Here is a 21,273-nt window from a genome sequence, read left to right on the forward strand (position 1 = left end):
TACTCATTCCTTCTCTAGATCATCCAAGTTCTTTCTTGATGTATGGTGGTAGGCTGAGTGTGACAACACTGCAGCCCTAATCTTCACACGTGTGAGAGTTCTTGCTGTAGTTATAGGGATCCCTCTAACTTCGCTTGAGGTCCTTCTCTCTTCGCTTGGATAGGAGGCCTAGTAAGCCTAGTTTGAAGCCCAAACAATGATGAATGAGCAACATTATTGTTGCTGCTATAGTGACCGCAGTTAGACTTTTCATATCTCGCACATGTGGATGCATCTTACCCTAAAACATTCCTTAATACTTTGGTTATCTTTCCTCCTTCTTCACTGCTCTAGAGGCTCCCTTAAACTTGACTTTTCCACCCTTTACTAGGTTGCACTTGCTCGGTTATTTCAGAGATGATCTTCGCTATCTTTGGAGGAGTGGACAATCTCTATATATAGAGGATTGTCCCTCCTTTAGGCCGACTTGCTACATTGAGGTCAACTTGACTTTTGTTGCTGCAATAGGTGCTTTTAATGGTCCCATCACTTCTTTTGATGGTGTCTTTGCTAGGAGGAGACTTGACTTTGATTGGAGGTGTCTTCTTTGACTCTTATACATAAATATACATAATGTAACATGCTTTTAAGGTCTTCAGCGTAATTCTTTTGACTCTTTGACTTTCCTTTAGCACTTTGACATGCGCTAGACCTACTTCAATGAAAAAGAAACTCATTGACATATATTATAAAAATAATATTTATTTTCTTGAATAAATACAAGTATCAAAAGTACATTTATGAAGACAGAACCTAGTTACATTTCCTTCAACAAAGACTTGTCTCTTTTTATTCCAAAGGTGTCTCTTCAATTCCAAAACTGCTTAAACTCTTGAATATTAAAATAAATAAATGAATCTCATCATATCCAAATGTCAGACATTCATATTCTTCATGTCAATAAAATAAATAAATGGCATGTAATAATATAATATTGCATTCATATTCAAATAGCTCTGCATCACAAAATTTGTCCTTGTCTTTGCCTTTTCCTCGCATATTGCCTTGCCTTTCATCATGTCTTTGTCTTGCCTTTGCTGTCATGGAGTTTTTCCTTTGCCTTGCATCACAACACTTCAACATCACAAAAAATTCTCCAACATAGTAATATCTGCAACATTATTTCCTACACATATTTTCCTTTTCCATAGCCTTGCATCACAATAATGCTCAGTCTCTGCTCCTTTGTTCAACTTTGCTACAATTTTATTACTCCTTTTCCTTTGTTGTTATTGCATCTCTTGTTGTTCTCCTTGCCCTGTTGCTACTTTGTTGGTCTTTTGCTGCTCCTTTTACATCAATGAAAACAATACCATCAAGTGGGGCTTCTAGACATTTCTCTGGATAACAAGGAGTGATCTCAAAATCTAGTTGAGAGGGAGACCAATCTAAAGATCATCTTTGGAGAAAAATCCACTTATTTGGTGAAGGGATTTGGTTCTGTTAAATTTAATTTGGACTCTTGGTAATTTTTTCTTCATGATGTTATGTATGTTCCGACATTAAAGAAGAACTTGGTATCTATATCTGCCTTGGAAGACAAAGGGATGAGAGTTTCCTTCATAAGAGGAAAGGTCCTCACCTAGCCTATGGAATCTCACATGAGGGATGCATTTACCTTGTGATATAGAGTTGAAGGACTTTATAGAGTCAATGGAAGACCATTACAAGCAATGGTTCATGGTAGAAATCATCAAAGTGAGTTGTGACATCCAAGATTTTCTCATCTACATTATGAATCCTTGCCCAAAATTAGAAGGATGGTCTCTAGAATGCCCGAGGTTCAATATAGTCACGATGGAGTATGTTCAGGATGTGTTAGTGGAAAGAAGTCAAGGGGACCATTCTTCTCATGTAAAAGCAAAACCAATGATATCCTACAACTCATTCATTCTGACTTATGTGGACCCATGCCAATGCACTCTTTTGGTGGACACCGTTACTATATAATCTTTTTTGATGATTTCTCCAAGAAAACATGGATATTATATTAGAAGCATAAGGATGAGGCATTTGATATGTTAAAAGATTCCAAAGCACTAATAAATAATCAAACAGGGAAGATGATCAAAGACTTCAAGTCTGACAATGGTGGAGAATACACTTCTAATGAGTTCATTGACTTTTGAAAGAAGGATGGAATGAAAAAGGAGACCATTGTACCTTATAATCCAGTGTAGAATGGTGCGGATGAAAGAAACAATATTACCATCATGGAAGCTTCTCGAGCCATGTTGCATGATAAAAAATTGTCGAAGTTAGTTTGGGGAGAAGCCACTAATACAACAATCTATGTTCAAAACAAGATTCCTCATCAAGCCTTAGGTAACAAGACCCCTAAATAAGTATTTAGAGGTGTGAAGCTCAATGTTTCTCATCTCAATATATTTTTCTACCTTTTGTACTTTCATGTGCCGAAGGACAAGAGCAACAAGCTCGAAGTCACTGGAAAGAAAGGTATGTTTGCTGGATATTGTGAAAATTATAAGGCCTTTATAATATATGTGTTTGGTCAAATGAAAATTGATTTTAGCAAGGATTTAACCTTTGATGAAGATATTTCCCTTGGAAAAGCAAGGAACCTTCCTCCGCAGGATGATGACATGGACTTACTAGCAGGTCCTTCGGTGTCAGAATATGAGAGGGATATTGTTGATGATCTTATGGAGCCTATGGACCCCTTGGATCCCCCTCCATGTGATCCCCCTGCTAGGAAGAGACCCCTCTGGCTTCATGATACATTACAGGATATCAAAAGACATACTAATTCTAGAAGAACCTTTAAAGAAAGCAAGAAGCCATGTCGATACCAGGGGTACATTGTAGCTATGAGCTCCATCATACAGGCTGAGCCTCCCACTTTTGAAGAAGCACTGAAAGAGTAGTATTAGAAGGATTCTATGGTTGAAGAGTATGAATCCATTATGGAGAATGATGTGTGGGATGTTGTTCCGTTACCGAAATGAAAGTTTGTGGTGACTTCGAAGTGGCTATATAAGATTAAGCATGGAGTTGATGGAAATATTTAGAAATATAAGGTTCATGACTAGAGGTTTCTCCCAAAAAGAGGGAGAAGACTATGATGATATATTTGCACATGTTGCTCGCTATACCACTATTATGTCTATTGTTTCCATTGCTTTTAGTCAAGGATGGACTCTTCACCAAATGGATGTGAAGATTGCATTTCTTCATGACATACTACATGAAAAAGTATTCATTGAGGAACCATTGGGCTTCAATGTTCAAGATAGAAAGACTCATGTTTGCAAGTTAAAGAAAGCACTATGTGGTTTGAAGCAAGATCCCAGAGCCTAGTATGCATGCACTGATAGTTACCTAATGAATCTTGGATTCATGAGAAGCAATTCTGACCGAACCTCTACTTCAAATTAGTCCAAGGTATGCCTCTCATTTTGGTTTTATATGTTGACGATTTATTATTGACAGGTAGTGAGTCTCTGATGCTCGAATGTAGGATGGAGATAGCCTCTCAATTTGAAATGAAATATCTTGGTTTGATGCACTATTTACTGGGCTTACAGGTGTGGAAAAGGCCTAGTGAAATTTTCCTTTCTCAAGGAAAATATGTCGTGAAACTATTGGAAATATTTGGAATGGTATAATGCAAGTCCCTGACCACACCAATGGAAACAAGCTTCAATAAGTTGTGTGGATATGTAGTTGGACCTGACTTAGAGAATCCCTCTGAGTATCGACAACTGATTGGAGCATTTATGTTCCTTGTGAACACCCATCTAGACATATGTTTTACAGTGAACACTTTGAGTCAATTCATGACAGAGTCTCTTCATGCACACTAGGTTGATGCCAAGAATGTGTTGAGATATTTTCATGGGATGACTAACATTGGTCTGAGATATACTATCGGAGATGAGAGACTTCATGTGTACACTAATGTTGACCAGGCTAAAAATGTTATTGAGAGGAAGACTACATTAGGGTGTTGCTTTATTTTAGGGTCTGCCATGATATCTTGGATGAGCAGGAAGCAAGAGTTCATAGATTTGTGCATGGTTGAGGCTGAGTATATCGTTTTTAGCATGGCTAGCTGCGAGGAAATATGGTTGAGGAAGATCTTTGGAAAATTGTTTGAGTAGGTCCTGGATACAACAATGATATATTGTGACACCAAGAGTGGGATTCGATTAGCATAGAATCTCGCGTTTCATGACAATTCTAAGCATATTGAGATCATGTATCATTATATACGAGGAATGGTGTAGAGAGGAGCTATGAGTGTTATAGACATTTTTGGGCCCTACAACCCCAAGCATGAAATGTCCATAAACCAAGGGCTCCTAAGTCCCTAAAAGTGTTGTTCAAACCCCTAAAGGAACAAGGTCAACAGGTTACAGCTTCTCCCAGAAGTTCTACATGAGAAACTGCTCAGAATTGGTCAAAACAGTATCATTGCAGCTGCTCCACTGGCTAAGTGCGTTGCATCTCACCCAAATACACTGTGAGGGTGTGTTGCATTTCAAAAGTCCCTTCTGTGGGGTGCGATGGGCGAGAAATGACAAATGGCAGTGTCATTCCGCGAGGTGGAGAGGCAATGGAAGCTTCCAGAATCTTCTCCTGTGACACTTGCCTCACTGAATTCAACCAAGGATGAGTAAGAGGCCATCAGTCTCCAAGTGGAAGCAAGAACTATCAGAGAGAAGACACTAATCAAATCACAAGCTGACTCATCCCCCTTACAAATATCTATATATGGATCCCTCATCCCAGAGATCCAAAGGCTGGGATTTTGCATATTGTAAGGAATTGATGTTGGTTTTTTGAGACAAACATCAGATTGTTGGGTGATCTAAGCTTTGTTTGAGGTGAAGAGGGGCTTCTTTGCTGGGAGGTTGATGCTGGGTCAGAACAACTGGTTGTAACTCCTCTTGGCTCTTTTCTTGTTTATCAATAAAAGCTATTTGAGTTTTCCTCCATGCTTTTGTGTCAATGATGCTTGCTACATTTGTATGGTCAATTTACATCTGATCCTAGATTGTTTATGATTATAGATCCATGTCTTTGTATAGTGCTATGCTTCTGTGATCTTACAGGTACTTTGTGAAGCTGGGCGTGCAAGGGAGCAGGTAGCTGAGGACTATCAAAGAAGAGAGGGATCAAATCAGGAGATTAGCGCAAGACAGAGGTTGGTCTTCTTGTTCCTCTCTATTTATAATTCATAAAGGAAAAACGAAAGTAGCTTTTTCTCTGTTTGTTTCTAAGGCAGCTGTCACACCTTAGTGGGATAGAGCGGTTCTATATAGACACTTTTCCCTGTAACAAAATGGCGACTCCGCTGGGGACTTAATTAGTTTGTTTGTTTATCATTCTTTGTTGTTTGTTTCATAAACTTACAAGTAGCATTCGAACTACATTTTCCATAACAAATGCAAAGTAGATAACTGCTACTTCAATCCATCTACTGGATCTGTTTATGATTTGAACCACTGATTCACAAACTATCTGATTGCCCTTGTGATAGCTCTTAGATCCTCCTTAGATCTACCCCTAATTGTTGCATTACTGATTGCTTTTTGCTCGGCCAAAACCCAAGAACTGAACTTTAAACTGTGACTCGGAACCCAAACAGAGTCTCGTTTCTGGCCCAGCGCAGGTACTGTTCAGAGATTCTGAATTTCAGCGCACTTCCCGAGTGGACAACCTGTGCTGCATTTCAGATTCTCTGTGTTACAGGTGCGCTGATCAGACTAGCTCTGTGCAGTTGTGGCTTCTGTGGTTCATTCTTTCCAGTTCTATTCCTGAATTTTACTGCCTGTGATCAGTATATGTCTGTTTGAAACCCCTTTTCCTTGCTGTTATTCTGCCTCCTTTGTACAAAAGAACTGTAGATGTTTTTGTGTGTTTGTTGAGTCATTTACAGTTCTCCTTTGCAAGAGTAGCGTAATCATACTGTCGTCCTTTGATTTGAATCTGTCGCAAGTGTCGATTTCAATCGTAGGAAAGAGTTTGATTGCTGTTGATGGTCGATTATCCTGTTACTATTGCTTTTGGTCTGAATTTGTAATTTTCTAGTGTCGAGAACAAGTATTTAGTTCAAAATCGTAAAGTGTTGTGGTCATCTCCATTTTTTGATTTCAAAAAGAAACTTGTTGATATTTGTCACCTGAAAAGAAATTCAGATTTGTGCATCAACTTTCTTTTTAGCATTCATATACTAAGAAAGTCAAAAACAAATACATGCATGTGCATTTGCATATAGACAGTCTGATTGGCTTGATTTAGGAAAAGTGCATTTTAGAGTGTGCTCTTTGCTCTTTGTGAAAAGATTCTGTCTTTCTTTTCCCTAGTAGCTAGGATTTTCATTGCATAAAAGAGATAAAAAGTTTGTTTATCATCTTAGATAGCATTTTAGGAATTACATCTACATCTCGTGGTGAACCCGAAAGGCAAACTTCATAAACAAGATCAAATTAAAATAAATTCAATGAATCTAACAACGCTTTGGAACTTAACGCACAACATTTAGAAGTCTAGGCTAGAGACGTATTCCGGCGTCGTAAAGCCTGGTAACTGTTGTTCTCACTGATGGTTGGGTGATTCCTCCACTTTGAGACGATAAGTGCCAGTATGGACTTGTGCTCCCACGTATCGTCAAGTATATTTTGGGAGACCCCAATAGGCTTAATCCTTTATCCATAGGAAGCCGTGTCTGCCGCCCTATCGATCGCAATGCACTGAACACAACATTCGGGAAGATTGACTGCCGTACCGTAAAAAGTATTCTGCAGTTTTGCGATTGGTTTGGTACTCCCTCTACCTAGATTTCCAGAGCAGTCCCTTTCGTTCCTTTTCAGACTCCTTAACGGAAAAGTTCAATCTGAGCACTTGTCACTTTAGGCTCATTAAAAATCGAAGGAGACTAGAGTCATCTTTTGTTTTTTCTCGACTCTTAAAAATTGAAAAAACAAGTTGTGTCAAAGCGTCTAAAATTTATTTTAAATGGAATATTCATTACCCTTTCCTACATTGATCTTGGGATGAGAAATGGAATCCACCAACCAAGGAATTCCCCTTGGAGGAAATCCTAGTCCCTTCTCTTGGGGAGATGTTGGTGGACCCCATATGGCCACATTGTCGCTTCCAGGACTGACAATTGGTTTACCTGTATGGCTCTTCTCAACCTCTGTCGTTCAGAACACCACTATTCCTGAACAATCGAATCAGCAACTAGACGAGTCCAGAGTTACCCACCAACCTTCTACTTACTCTAATTCCTCCTCTCCTCCTTCCTCTTCGCTTGATGGGGCTGGCAAAGCCAAAAGTCAAGTACCTAAGGAGAAGAAGGAAAAGAAGAAGAAAGAGAAGAAGAAGAAGGAGCCAAAAGCGAATGGGGGCAAACGAGTGTCGTCTACCGAAAATCCACACACTGCACCGACCAAGCCTAAATCGCCATGTGTCATTTGCAAAGGAGACCACTATCACAGAGATTGTCCTTGCATCCTTTAGATCTTAAAGGACTGGTCTCCTCGTATGCACAACCCGGTGTCGTCAACCTCTGATGATCATGTTGAAAACACACTGTCGACTAGTGAAAGTGAAGCCCCAGGACAAAAAGGAAAATATAGATTTCCTTGTAAACTGTGCGAAGGCGATCACGCCGTCCACCGTTGTCCCTTCTTAGACGAGGCTAAAAGAGTTTTGGACGATCGTCTGGTTTCACCGTTACGACTTCCTCCTGGATGTAAAAAACTCTTGCCGAGTCCGTCACTAGTTGAAAATTTGGCTGGCCCGCTCAGGTGGTCGGCCGAAGCATCTATCATTGAAGATAAACCATCTGAACCCATACCAGACGAAAGTCAAAAGGTCGAGGCGGCAGTTGACCCGGTCTTGCCTTCAGAGGTTCCATCTTCAGATGATACAGTCACGGAAGAGAACAAGGATGACACCGTCCAAATTCTTTTCATAAGCACAAACTCCAACGAACATGGGGGAAATTTACCTGTTCCTTTACCGCAGGAAGGAAGTTTGTCAGAGTTGTACCCGGCCGTCTATTCGGTCCCACCTCCAAGCAACCTAGTTGTCTCCTTCGACTGGAATCAACTAGGCAGACCCTGTTTACCAGCTAGTGTTCCATTCCAAATCATTGTTTAAATATATAGAATGGTTATGGCTGGTACCATCATAGATGAGGGGGCTTCTGTGAGTATCCTTTCCTCAACTGCTTGGAAAGCGCTTGGTTCGCCATCGCTTTTGCCTGAGATGAGGAATCTAACAGGCTTTGATAAAGGAACCAGTCGACCATTAGGGATCCTTCCCAATGTCCCCATAACATTAAGAGGGAAAACCATTCACATGAACGTAATGGTAGTTCAAGGACCCCTGGATTACAATCTACTCCTTGGATGAGACTATATTTATTGCATGGGAGCAATTGTCTCCTCACTCTTTAGAGTAATGTGTTTTCCGCACGAAGGAAGAGTGGTCAAGCTCGTAGACCAGCTTTCATTTCCCGGATCACGCATAGCAAATAGTCATATACCATCCCTGAATGGTCTTTTCACGCAAGAAATGTCTCAATCCCCAGTCTGTCCACCTGATGAGCGCGAGTGAATCGGGGGGACATGACTGAAACCCAGGGGGCATGCACCCTGGTCTGCTTCAGCAAGAAAACTCCGGGTATAGGGTAGGTTTCCGCGAGAGAATATGACTAGTCTGTACTCCCGTCCATGATTGGAAGAGGGGTTATTCTAGAACAAGATTCTCTGAGTCAAATTTATGTGAGTGGAGTAGCCTCCTTCACTCACCTTTGTTTATCTCGGTAGACATCGCCGAAGAAGTGTTTTGTTTGCGCTGTGAATAGAACAATCTTTGGGTAACTTGTAAGAGGTAGGCCTCTCTCGGTAAAACAAATGTTTTAACGGACTAAATAAGGGGTAACCTTGAAACTCTGTTTTATACCTGGGGGCATGCAAAACTTTTGGAGTGCAAGCAAAGAGTGATCATTTATCTATTTTTTGGATTAGTCGTTTCCTAACTTGCATAAAGAAAGGATGTGGGGCAAAACTCTAAAAGTTGCCGTTTTTATATGAGACATTCTTATCACACGACTGGATTAATCGAGCAGTTTTAGCACATAGTTCAAGCTCGTTAAAAAATAAACATAAGCCATGAGCAAATGTTTCCCCCCGCGTTTAAGCTCGTTAAAAAATGAACTATTCCCCGGTAAATAACCATCGTGAATGTAGTACTTCAGCCATTAAAGCCTTGGTCGTGTTTGCACCATCACCTCCACTTTTTCATTGGCCGATCATTCACCTCCATTTGATTGTTTACCCATATTTGAGGAACAGCTGCGATGAGTGATTTCACTAGCCATCCTTGTGACACTGCCGTGATTGGAATATTCCAAACCTTACCTGGAATCAGCTGCTACCCGTTTTATCACTCGTTCCTCAAAAGACGAGTCTCCTTTAAGCTCTTTTCAACTGACTCGTAAAATATGAAAAGATTGCCGAGCCATTGGCCTCTCCAGCTCGTTAAAGGGATAGGAAGTGCTATCCCTCCTCTAGATTTTAATCTTTTTGGACCTGAGGGATTATTACACAAAAATATCGAGCGCTTGTTTTGTTCGGCTCGTTAAAAGTATTGAAAATTCATCCCTTCTGTATTGTTTTATACTTTTTCGGACTTAAGGGATTAGATGACGAAAAAGGAATTTTGGAGTTACCTTTACGTTCCTTTTCACACTATCTAAAATTGAAAAGGACCAAGCTATCTTTGTCGTTAAACTCGTTAAAAAGATTAATAGCGACAAACTTGTCTATAGACGAGAACGAGTTTCACTGTCGCTAGGCTCGTTAAAACATAGCAATGGGTTTGCTCGAAGGGCAAATTATAGAACAAGCATATGTTATCCTCCTCAAGCTTGAAAAAAATAAAGAGGTACTGGTCAGCAATGACTGGGGAAGATTGGGAAGAAAACCTAAAGAAACTTTGTTGGTAGCAAGTCGCTCTTGAACATGACACTTCCACTCCGTGTCTGAGTCGGGTTGGGTTGTTTCATTCACCGGTCACATCACCATGGTCACGCCATACCATCCACATTTGGGGTTAATGCTACCAATCCATCACATCAGTGTCGCCGATATGTTCAAGAGAAGTCATTCAGTGAATTCACCTGTGTCTCACCCACTACCATACATTATACTCCATTCATTCATGACCGCCACCCTGAACCTTATATCACTAGATCGTTTTCACCTCCATTAAAATCATTTGCTCCGTTCCGTGTCATTGATGTGGGATTCGTTAAGGCCCTCCTGTGACGGATCACTTCTTGTCGACATCAACTCATTATCCAAGAAGTTGATCTAGGAATACCCCTTTCAGTACTTTGAAGCTTGCATGCCTCAATGGCAAGTTTCTCACTTCTGGCGACAGGTTTACATCAATGGCCTTCAACCGAAAGATTTTGCGTGGTGTTCGACGCCAAGTCCTTTATTCACACCATGTGAATTGTACTACAGTACCTTGAGGGTCATTATCATTATCGGTGATTCCTCTCGCGCTTGTTAACAGTTTACATCATTGACTGGTAATCAAGCGATGTCTTTCCATGTTCGACTTCAGAACATTTCTCACATGGATCGACTTGTACTTCGAGTGAATATCGGACAAGATTGAAGACCCAGGATCTAGTTTCATCCATCCGGGCTGCGATATATATTCAGGGAAATAAAGACATTAAATGTACATCATTGCTGCACAGATAATCATCCACTCAAAAGGATGATGGCTCTATCAGAATCATCAGTCTACACTCAGGCGATTGTCTGTCCTATGTACATAAAAATGAATTTATAAAGCTGAGCATGGGAATGCTTGCCTCAGCTAGATCATGAAAATAGTATGAAGATAATGTATTGTATTGTATCTTATTACAGGTCCCCTCCCAGCATTGAAAGAACTTCGGATCCTCATAATAAAGCATTTCACCTAACACCAAAAGGTTAACGGCCTCATACTTTAGGGGGCAACTGTTATAGACATTTTTGGGCCCTACAACCCCAAGCATGAAATGTCCATAAACCAAGGGCTCCTAAGTCCCTAAAAGTTTTGTTCTAACCCCTAAAGGAACAAGGTCAACAGATTACAGCTTCTCCCAGAAGTTCTACATGAGAAACTGCTTAGAATTGGTCAAAACAGGATCATTGCAGCTGCTCCACTGGCTAAGTGCATTGCATCTCACCCAAATACACTGTGAGGGTGTGTTGCATTTCAAAAGTCCCTTCTGTGGGGTGTGATGGGCGAGAAATTACAAATGGCAGTGTCATTCTGCGAGGTGGAGAGGCAATGGAAGCTTCCAGAATCTTCTCCTGTGACACTTGCCTCACTGAATTCGACCAAGGATGAGTAAGAGGCCATCAGTTTCCAAGTGGAAGCAAGAACTATCAGAGAGAAGACATTAATCAAATCACAATCTGACTCATCCCCCTTACAAATATCTATATATGGATCCTGTTAATGCTTGAAATTTCACCTCAGGCTGAGAAAGGTAAACTTCAAGGCAACATTAAACCACTTAGCCTCGTAGCTAGCCCTACGGGGCAGGAGAGGGCTCTCTCCGGTCTATCTCAGTAAAGTTCTTCAATGGGTGAGATGACCAATAGGAAAACACTGATTTTAGGCTAGTAAACTGATCAAGAGGTTTAAATTTGGGTTTTTAAAGTTTTGGTGGAAAATTGGGGAATGGCAATTTCGGGTGCGGGGATTGGACACAGTTTTCGCAGGGAGTTCTTTGGGGCGAGGTAGGAAACATTATTGATGCCTTTGATAGAGATGGATGGATGAGAATGACCGGTGAGGAGTTAAAGAGAGCAAGCAATAACCTTGAATTCCCTTTTAACAGTCAAAAACATTGATATTAAGCAAACTTAAAAGCAGAGCATGACAGTCATGAGTTCTACTTTAACACTTCATTTGCCTAATGTGAAGAAGGAAAAGTAAGGAAATGATTCACATAACACAATTACAAGTACAAAGAGAAACACACCATCAATACATGTGACCACAAGAATCCCAAAAGGACTGCAAAACCCTGGTCTTCCTTTGCCAAAAATTGCAGAGATACAGTGAGTAATCCAATAAGAGCTTCTCCCTCAAGAGTCCAACCATGAAAATGAGCAAGAGAGTACATAATATAGATCATCTAACATCTTTCCCTGCCTCTAGGGGTCGAGCTCACTATCCTAGGAGCTGTTTCAACCAATTCTAAACTAAGCACTGAAAACTAGGCAGTCAAAACAACTTGCCTCTATAAACTAGGAAACCAATTCATTCATTTAATTTTCACCTATCTCATGAATGAATCTTCCAGAAGAGATACATATGTGTAAAAGTGTCATAAATTTACATCATTTACAACAAGAAGGATAAAAATCAACTCCAAAAAGTCAAACACAGTCAAAACTGCGTTTTGCTGAGCTGTAGGCTGAAATCCTGAGCAATTTGCCTGACGGGTCGCGCGCCTTTGAGAGAACTTTTGGGGTACTTCCAGGTGTCCAAATGGGGAAAGAGTAGGCTTGTTGGAAAGGTCTCGATGTCTACTTTCCAACCCAACTAGAATTTCTGAGTTTGGTTGTCATTTTCTCCTCCAAAATTGCAATCTCCCAAGACTGCTTTCTGTGTGTCAAAAGTGTGGCAAAAAGTCATTTTTTGCTTGTTTTTTGACTTTTAGGAGGCCCAAAACTTCATAAAATCTCTTGGCAATGGGTGAGCATGTGTACTTTTCATGAAAAATCCAGAAATGCTGAGTTTTCCTGGAACGGAGTAGCCAAATGAAAGGGTCGCGTGGGGGTGAGACCCGTTGAGGGGACAAAACCTGTTTTTTGCCTGAAAAAACCAAAATGACCCAAAATGCTCAAAATTTCTTGGAATTTGTGCTGGGGCTGAGCTATTTAGTGCCATGCTCCTTCAAGGAAGCCTCGGCCAAGATGTGGAGGGGGTCGGACCTTTTTCTTCGTTTTTGTGCTTTGGCCAACTTCCTTTGGAGCACTTTCATTTTCGCCTTGCATACATGCATCCGCGCCCAATAATGATTTTTCATATTCCTGAGCAAGTCCTTATCTTGGTTGGCCTTGGCCAGCAACCTCTCCAAATGAGCATTGACCTGGAGAAGCTCACGGTCATCACTTTGCTAATGGTCGGTTTCAGTTTCTGACATGGTTTCAAGAGCAAAGTGGCTGAAATGTACTGCTGTTTCTGCTTTGAAAACTGCTGTTTTAACTATTTTGAAATGCTGTTTCAAGGGGAAAAGTAGCACAAGGGAAATGTTAGGGAAGGGAGATTTGGAAGGGAAATTGGGAAAAATATATGAAACAGGGAGTTTAGGGGAAGAATTATGACATATACATCATCATACAATTTCATTTGCAAGGATGTTATGAGAGGTAGGGTTTAGGGTTTGATTTTTGGTTTCTTAATATTTTTGGTAGGGAAATTAAATAACAGTGATAAGGGAGTAAGAAATGGGAGGTGGGAAAATGTAGGAACAATAGGAATGAAAAGGAATACCTTAAAACAACAAAACAAACCCTAGCAACTTTGATATTTTCAAGCAAAAGCACATGGAGTCTTTACTTGCAAATGAAGGCTTTTAAAATATTATCATGATCTTATCAAGCTTTAGCAAACCATAATTTATATGATTGAAGGCCTACCAGACAAGCTTGAACAGTTTGTGGTCGCTTGGCAGCTTGCTGGTAATTTTCTGTGGAGGAAACCCTGATGGGTCGCGCGCACTGCCCAACGGGTCGCGCGCCCTCAACGGGTTGCGCCTGTGTAATTTTTACACTGCTGGAGGTGCCCTGACGGGTCGCGCGCCAGTCTCGACGGGTCACGCGCCTCCCAAACTCATCGAATTCACTCAAACGCTCTTGCAACTGATTTCTCTATCACTTGGATGCACAATGGAGCTTGATGGAGGGAAATAGAGCCTTTATAGCCTGGCTTTGAATAAATTTCATGTCACGACCCACTTTCTAATGTTTTTCCATGACACTTTTTAAACTTTGAATGCTGTGTCTTTTTGGTTTCCTTTTGTCCTGAAATTGATTGATTTGATGTTTTTCCTTGATAATTTTTGCAGGGATAGCTTCTGAGGGGTCTTGGCAAGGGAGCCAGGGTTACGTGTTGCCTTTCAAAGAATTTTTGAAGTTTTACAATTTTTACAAAATTTTGAGAAATGACCTTGGCTTTAAAAACAGGGTTCTTAAATCCAAGGTAAAAATTAATTGTACAAGATGAAATCTTTTAAAGAAACACTTTGATAATCATCCCTCTGGCCTGCTGGGCATTTATTGACTTTTAGAGACATGACCTTGAAGACAAATTTGACCTAAACCCTAGTCCTAGAAATTTTGACCTCAAGACAAGACAAGTAACCTTGAAAAAGTTTAATGACTAAAACAACTTGATCCAGCAGTGCCAAGAGGGGAACAAAGACACCAGCTCCTCCATCAGGGTTATGGCATGCCTAATGGAATGCAAGACACTGATGAGACACCTACTTATGCAAATGCAAAGAGCTTTGATCGCTGATGGAGGGCTACTAGACCGACTCTAACAGATCCCTCATCCCAGAGATCCAGAGGCTGGGATTTTGCATATTGTAAGGAATTGTTGTTGGTTTTTTGAGACAAACATCAGATTGTTGGGTGATCTAAGCTTTGTTTGAGGTGAAGAGGGGCTTCTTTGCTGGGAGGTTGATGCTGGGTCAGAACAACTGGTTGTAACTCCTCTTGGCTCTTTTCTTGTTTATTAATAAAAGCTATTTGAATTTTCCTCCATGCTTTTGTGTCAATGATGCTTGCTAAATTTGTATGGTCAATTTACATCTGATCCTAGATTGTTTATGATTATAGATCCATGTCTTTGTATAGTGCTATGCTTATGTGATCTTACAGGTACTTTGTGAAGCTGGGCGTGCAAGGGAGAAGGTAGCTGAGGACTATCAAAGAAGAGAGGGATCGAATCAGGAGATTAGCGCAAGACAGAGGTTGGTCTTCTTGTTCCTCTCTATTTATAATTCATAAAGGAAAAACGAAAGTAGTTTTTTCTCTGTTTGTTTCTAAGGCAACTGTCACACCTTAGTGGGATAGAGCGGTTCTATATAGACACTTTTCCCTATAACAATGAGACTCCATCATATTTTGACTGATGAGTAGATAACATGCATACTCACCAAGGCTTTACTGAAAGGGAAATTCTTGGTCTTCGGAGAGAAACCTAGACTAATGGAGGTGACCCTCTCGGGTAAGGGCCCTGATTGATCAAGCACATTGAGCTACAGTCTTCCCTGCTATTTGAGCTCACGGGGAGAGGAATTGAGCTAGAGAGCTCCCGGGGTTGAGAGAAATCTAGACAATAGGATATGATGCGATCCTTAACCCTGTGGTAAGTCCATCTTGCTTGTTGTCATTGTAGTTTGTGTGCATGATCCTTATCATTTATGACAAGTGGGTGTCTACCCCTACCATCAAGTTTGAGACTTGGCAGAGTATACCCCAGTTGGCATATGTTGAGATTTGGTAGCTTGGGAGGTACTCCAAGCCCTAGGTTTCAGGTTTTGGAGGTTGGAGCACCACAAAAGTGTTTTTTGGGCTTGGAACCCAAGGTGTGGGCTTTGCACCCAAGATGGTGGGTGTGAAACCACAAGAAATTTATATGATTTGACACATGGAGGTGTTAAAGGACCTCGAGAGAAGAAAGAGGCAATGAAAATCATTGAAATCTGAGTTGTAGAAGTCAAGATATTAATTTTTGAAGTTAATGTGTGGGCATGGTGGCACAAGGTCAAGGTTAGGTTGGTGTTTAGAGTCCTTATGACACGCTGTCAAGCCCATAAGTGAAATTAGTTGGAGTCACACCTTAATATATAAATAAAAGTTGTGTTTGAGGTCATTTCCATCATCAAAGTGCATCAAACATCACCAATACATCTCTAAAATAGGCTGAGCTCAAGAAGAGGACAAGATGTGGAGATTTTAGGACTATTTGGGGTGATTTTTCATCCATAATAGGGCCAAGAAGCTACAGAAGGACAACCACAAGCCTTGAGGTCATTTCTGGGTAGTTTGTGTGGGTTATTTTTTCTATTGCAGGTCCGAATCAAGAGAAGGAGACAATCACTTGGTGTGAGGGAAGTTATGGTTTGTTTCTAGGCTGATTTTGTATGTTATTACTCCTCTTCATGAACCCAAAACCCTAGAATGAAGAACATGTATGTCACAAGCCCTAGCTTCCCTAGAACAAGGTGTCACGAGGGTGACTTAGGGATGGTAATTAGCCTTGAACAACAACAAAAGGGAGGAAGAGTCAAGGAAAGAAATGCCACTATTGTTAAGGAGGGTTTTGGTGGACGAAAGAGGAGCTGAAGTAGACTATCATCAGCCCTAACCAAGACTAGAACCTATGGAATTTGGACAAACCTAAGACATAGGTAAGTATTGGTGAATTTGAGGCGGTTTTGGTGCTAGGGATGAGGTCCTAGTTTGGACATTGGTATTGGACACTCATGGTTTGTTGGAGGGCAGCATGAGAGTGGACCAATAGGATCCTAGTGAAACACCTTGATGGAATACGGTGGCTGCTAGAGGAGGTAGATTTGAGGAGCTCAAGGTTTGGATGGCCAGGAGGAGCAATTGTTGACAACCCATGTTCATTGTTGGAGACATGACATTCGATGATGATAGGTGGAAACCCTCCTGCCATACATTAGTCTTCATTGGAGCAACACATGAAGACTGTTGTGGGAAGAAAAGTCCCAAAAGGATTCAAGGAGTAGTATTGGGTGGAAGTCTTAAAGCGTTGTGGCTTTAAAGGGCGAAGGAATAACTAGTGAGCGTGAAGATCCTATGTGTTGATGATAGATAGACTTATGCTCAACTAGAGGGAAGATTGTAGAGACCGAGTTCAGTGGCCTAAAGGAGTTGGTGCATTGATAGAGGCAATGCTACAGAATGGAAGTGAAGGACCCACAATGTATAGGATATGACAAAGCAACTGTGATTTTTGGCTACATCAGCTAGACCGTCTGTGTATCTTGTATTTTGTATTCTTGTACTAATGGATATTAGAGGGCCATTATCCCTAGTACTGGAGCCCTAAACTGTTGTATTATTCAGTTGGATTAATATAACGAAGTTGGGTTATTGTACATATTGTGTATATCTTGTGCACTATTATATTTACTGTTGTTTATATTCCTCTATGTAAAGTAGACTTGTTATGGTACTTGGTTTGGTAGCGTTAATGATTTAAGATTCTATCCTAGACACAAATATTGTGGAAAAACATGGTATCATAGGTACTTTGAAGGTCCAGTGAATCAAAATGTGCACAACGAAGTATAACTTAAGAGGGAGTTGGTCACACTGTTCATGAAGGGCTCACAACAATGTCAAAGTTGTAGTTTGGTCTCCAGTATGAGGATAGGTTAGAAGGGTTGTCCAACTATAGTCCGTGAAAGGAAAGGATCAAGTTGGTTTTGATGGTTAAAAAGATCTAGGAATTCACCTAGAAATCAATCAAGAAACTAACAAACCCTAAGGAGCTAGAAGTGTACAGAGAGATGGATACAAAGGAAAAATTGATCATCCTAGATGGTGTTATAGATTCCTTAATACCTCATATGTCTGGGAAGAACATTGCACATGAGATGTGGGTATCTCTTCAGAATTTTTTCTAGAATAAGAACAAGAACTAGGTATTGGTATTGGAAGATAATTTGAAGTCCACCTAGATGATATAGGGTGAAGAAGTGACATCATATATGACGAGGTTGTCTCAAGTTCAAGATGACCTTGTTGTTTTCGATGTGACTATTGCATATTCTAAGATGGTGAGGATTTCCTTGAAGGGGTTTACTCCACAGTGGAAGTTATTTATCAAAGGGATCGTTGCCAGGGACAAGTTTCCAGATTGGAATAGGTTTTGGGACAACTTCATTCAGGAAGATTTGCGAGTCGAGGATATTCATCATAAGAAGAGGGCTTCTGATGATGATGTTTTACTTGTAACACGAATGAAGGGTAAGCAGAATGACCTGAATAAAGACCAAATGTTTCAAATGTGGTGAGATGGGTCATTTTTCGACAAGATGTCTGATGAATAAGAAGGGAGATGATGAGCAGAAGAAAGGGAATCAGGTCACAAGTGTTGCCACTTCTGCTGAGATAGATGATCTCTCCAAGAGGTTGGAGAAGGAGGAATTTTCTTTGATCTCTCATTTCTCGCGGGATACCATCAATGAGGTTTCATGGTATGTGGATAGTGGAGCGTCGAAGCATATGATAGGGTCATAGGATGTGTTTGAGACTCTAGCTGAGTGAGACTCAAAGTTGCACATGGTGTTGGGCAAAAAGAGTCAAAAACAGATCAAAGGATTGGGAGTTATTCCATTCAGGATGGAGTCATGACAAGTGATGCGAGTTCATGAAGTACTATTTGTAACAAGACTCAAATATAGCGTGATTTCTGTCTTAGCGATCGAGCAGAAGGGGTTTTAGATCTTGTTCCAATATGGGAACGAAAGACTCAGGTCCAGAGGTTGTAGCTCCACAGGTGTTGCCATTGGAGTTAGAGAGCGTGGTCTATACAGGATGACAAGAAATCCTATATATCAAGAGAAGAAGAAGGAGAACATGGTACATATTCCAGAGAAGCAGGTACAAGATTTAGAGGAGCAAGTACATGTTCCAAAGAAGGTCTAGGTTCCATAGGCTCAGAGGAGTTGAGTTCTAGAGGGAGTTTCTAGGTTCAGAGGGAAACTTTGCAGACTAAGAAGAGTGTGTGGTCAGTGGGGAGAAAGGGTGCTTCTACATCTAGAAAGAAGGAATCATGGAGAGAGTGGAAGACATTTTAGAAGAAGAAGAAGAAGTAGGAAGCTTTCAGTGATAGTGACACTTTTGAGAGAGGCACAATCCATGCTACAAGGATTGCTGCATTTTTGGACACCAAGAGTTTGGGGAGTGTTGTGAGCATTGAAAATGATGATGGTGAGTTACTTCCTAGCCTTGGAAGTACCTCCCTCGCTAAGAGGGAGTGTTGAGATTTGGTGTCTTGGGAGGTAGTCCAAGCACTATGGTTTGGAGTTTAGGGTTTTGGGTTTGGAGGTTGGAGCACCACAAAAGTGTTTGTGGGCTTGTAACCCAAGGTGTGGGATTTTCACCTAAGTTGATGGCTGTGAAACCATGACACGTTTCAATGATTTGACACATGGAGGTGTTAGAGGACCTCGATAGAAGACAAAGGAAATGAAAATCTTCAAAATCCAAATTGTAGAAGTCAAAATATTAATTTTTGAAGTTAATGTGTGGGCATGGTGGCACAAGGTCAAGTTTGGCTTGGTGTTTATAGGCCTTATAACATGTTTTCAAGCTCACAAGTACAGATTGTTGGAGCCACACCTTAAGATATGAATAAGAAGTGTGTGTGATGTCATTTCTACCATTCAAGTGCATAAAGCATCACCAATACCTCTATGAAATAGGTCGAGTTCAAGAGGAGGATAGGGCATGGATATTTTAGGACTACTTGGGGTGAGTTTGCATCTACAATAGGGTTGAGAAGCTATAGAAGGACAACCACTATCCTTGAGGTCATTTCTGGGCAGATTGTGTGGGTTATTTTGTCTATTGCAAGTCTGAATCAAGAGTAGGAGGCAGTTGTTTAGTGCGAGGGAAGTTTTGGTCTATTTCTAGGGTGGTTTTGTATGGTATTTAACCCTATTCATGAGGTCACAACCCTAGAAGGAAGAATAGGTAGGTGGCAGGCCGTACCATCCCTAGAACAGGGTGTCATGAGGGTGATTTAGGGTTGGTAATTAGGCCTTAACAACAACAAAAGGGAGAAGGAGTAAAGGAAAGAAAGGCCGCAACTATTAAGGAGGGTTTTGGTGGGTGAAAAAATAGCTGAAGAAGACTCTCATCAGCCCTAACCAGGACCAAAACCTATAATAGTTGGACAAACCTAAGACAATGGTATGTAATGGTGAATTTGAGGTGGTTTTGGTGCTAGGCATGAGGTCCTAGTTTGGACATTGGTATTGGAAACTCGTGGTTTGTTGGAGGGAAGCATGAGAATGGACTAGGAGGAGCCTAGTGCAACACCTTGATGGGCTAATGTTTCTGCTAGAGGAGGAAAATTTGAGGAGCCTAAGGTTTGAGTAGCTAGGAGGAGCAATTATTCGTAGCCTATGTTCATTGTTGGAGAAGTGGCATTTGATAATGATAGGTGGCATCCCTCCTGTCCTATGTTAGTAATAATTGCAGCAGTGGAGGAAGACGATAGTGGGAATAAAAATCCCAAAAGGTGGTGGGAAGAAGTCTCAAAGTGTTGTTGATCCAGGGATAAAAAATATTTTAAAAATGAAAGTGCTCAAAATCTCTCGAAACTGGCACCAAATCATAGATTTTGTTGTTTTGATTCCAATGACGATTGAATCACCTCAATTAAATATCGTCTGAGGAAGTTATCACATTCTAAAGTTTTTGGGAAATAACTAAAAGGTTAACTTGTGGAGTTAACTATGCAATGTACAGATGCCACATGGTAGTCAGTTAGATGATGTCATGCTAATGTCATCTATTGAATGGGCAATACTAGAGCCAATCAAAACTCCCCATTTGGGCTAGTCTCATGACAACACTTGGCACACTATTATTGGTTAATGGTTTTGAGGAATGGACCAATCACAGAGTGATATGTGGCCCAACACAAAGGCGCCATGTGGCCCAATACCAGGGTGCCATGTGGCCCAATACCAGGGTGCCATGTGGAACTCCTAATGACACCCAAAATTGGTTGATCGATTGACAAGCCTCTATAGGAATCGAACACATGACCACCCAAACACTCAACAGATTCCTGACCAACTAGGATGCAGGTGTTTCTTGTTAACCATGTTGGGAAATTTTCATTTATGGTGATATGGTTCGGAGGTAGGGGAGCCCCAGGTTATATTGTTGCGATGTGACCACCCACGAAACTCGGAGGGGTTGGGTGCATGGCACCCTGCCCTCACTTAGGCCCAGGTTATATTAATGCTATATGACCAGGAGCGGGGCCATGGAGGCGCATGGATTATGTCCCACACCCCTTGGTCATATGTGGCACCACATGACCACCAACACAAGAGGAGGAAGGTGCTTCAACCTTTAATTTTTCTTTTTTAATGTCGAGGATCATGGATTG

Source organism: Pinus tabuliformis, chromosome 3_2 (assembly GCF_031772625.1).
Source record: "Pinus tabuliformis cultivar Carrire ecotype Pingquan chromosome 3_2, CPIR1, whole genome shotgun sequence".
In the NCBI taxonomy this organism is placed as follows: domain Eukaryota; kingdom Viridiplantae; phylum Streptophyta; class Pinopsida; order Pinales; family Pinaceae; genus Pinus; species Pinus tabuliformis.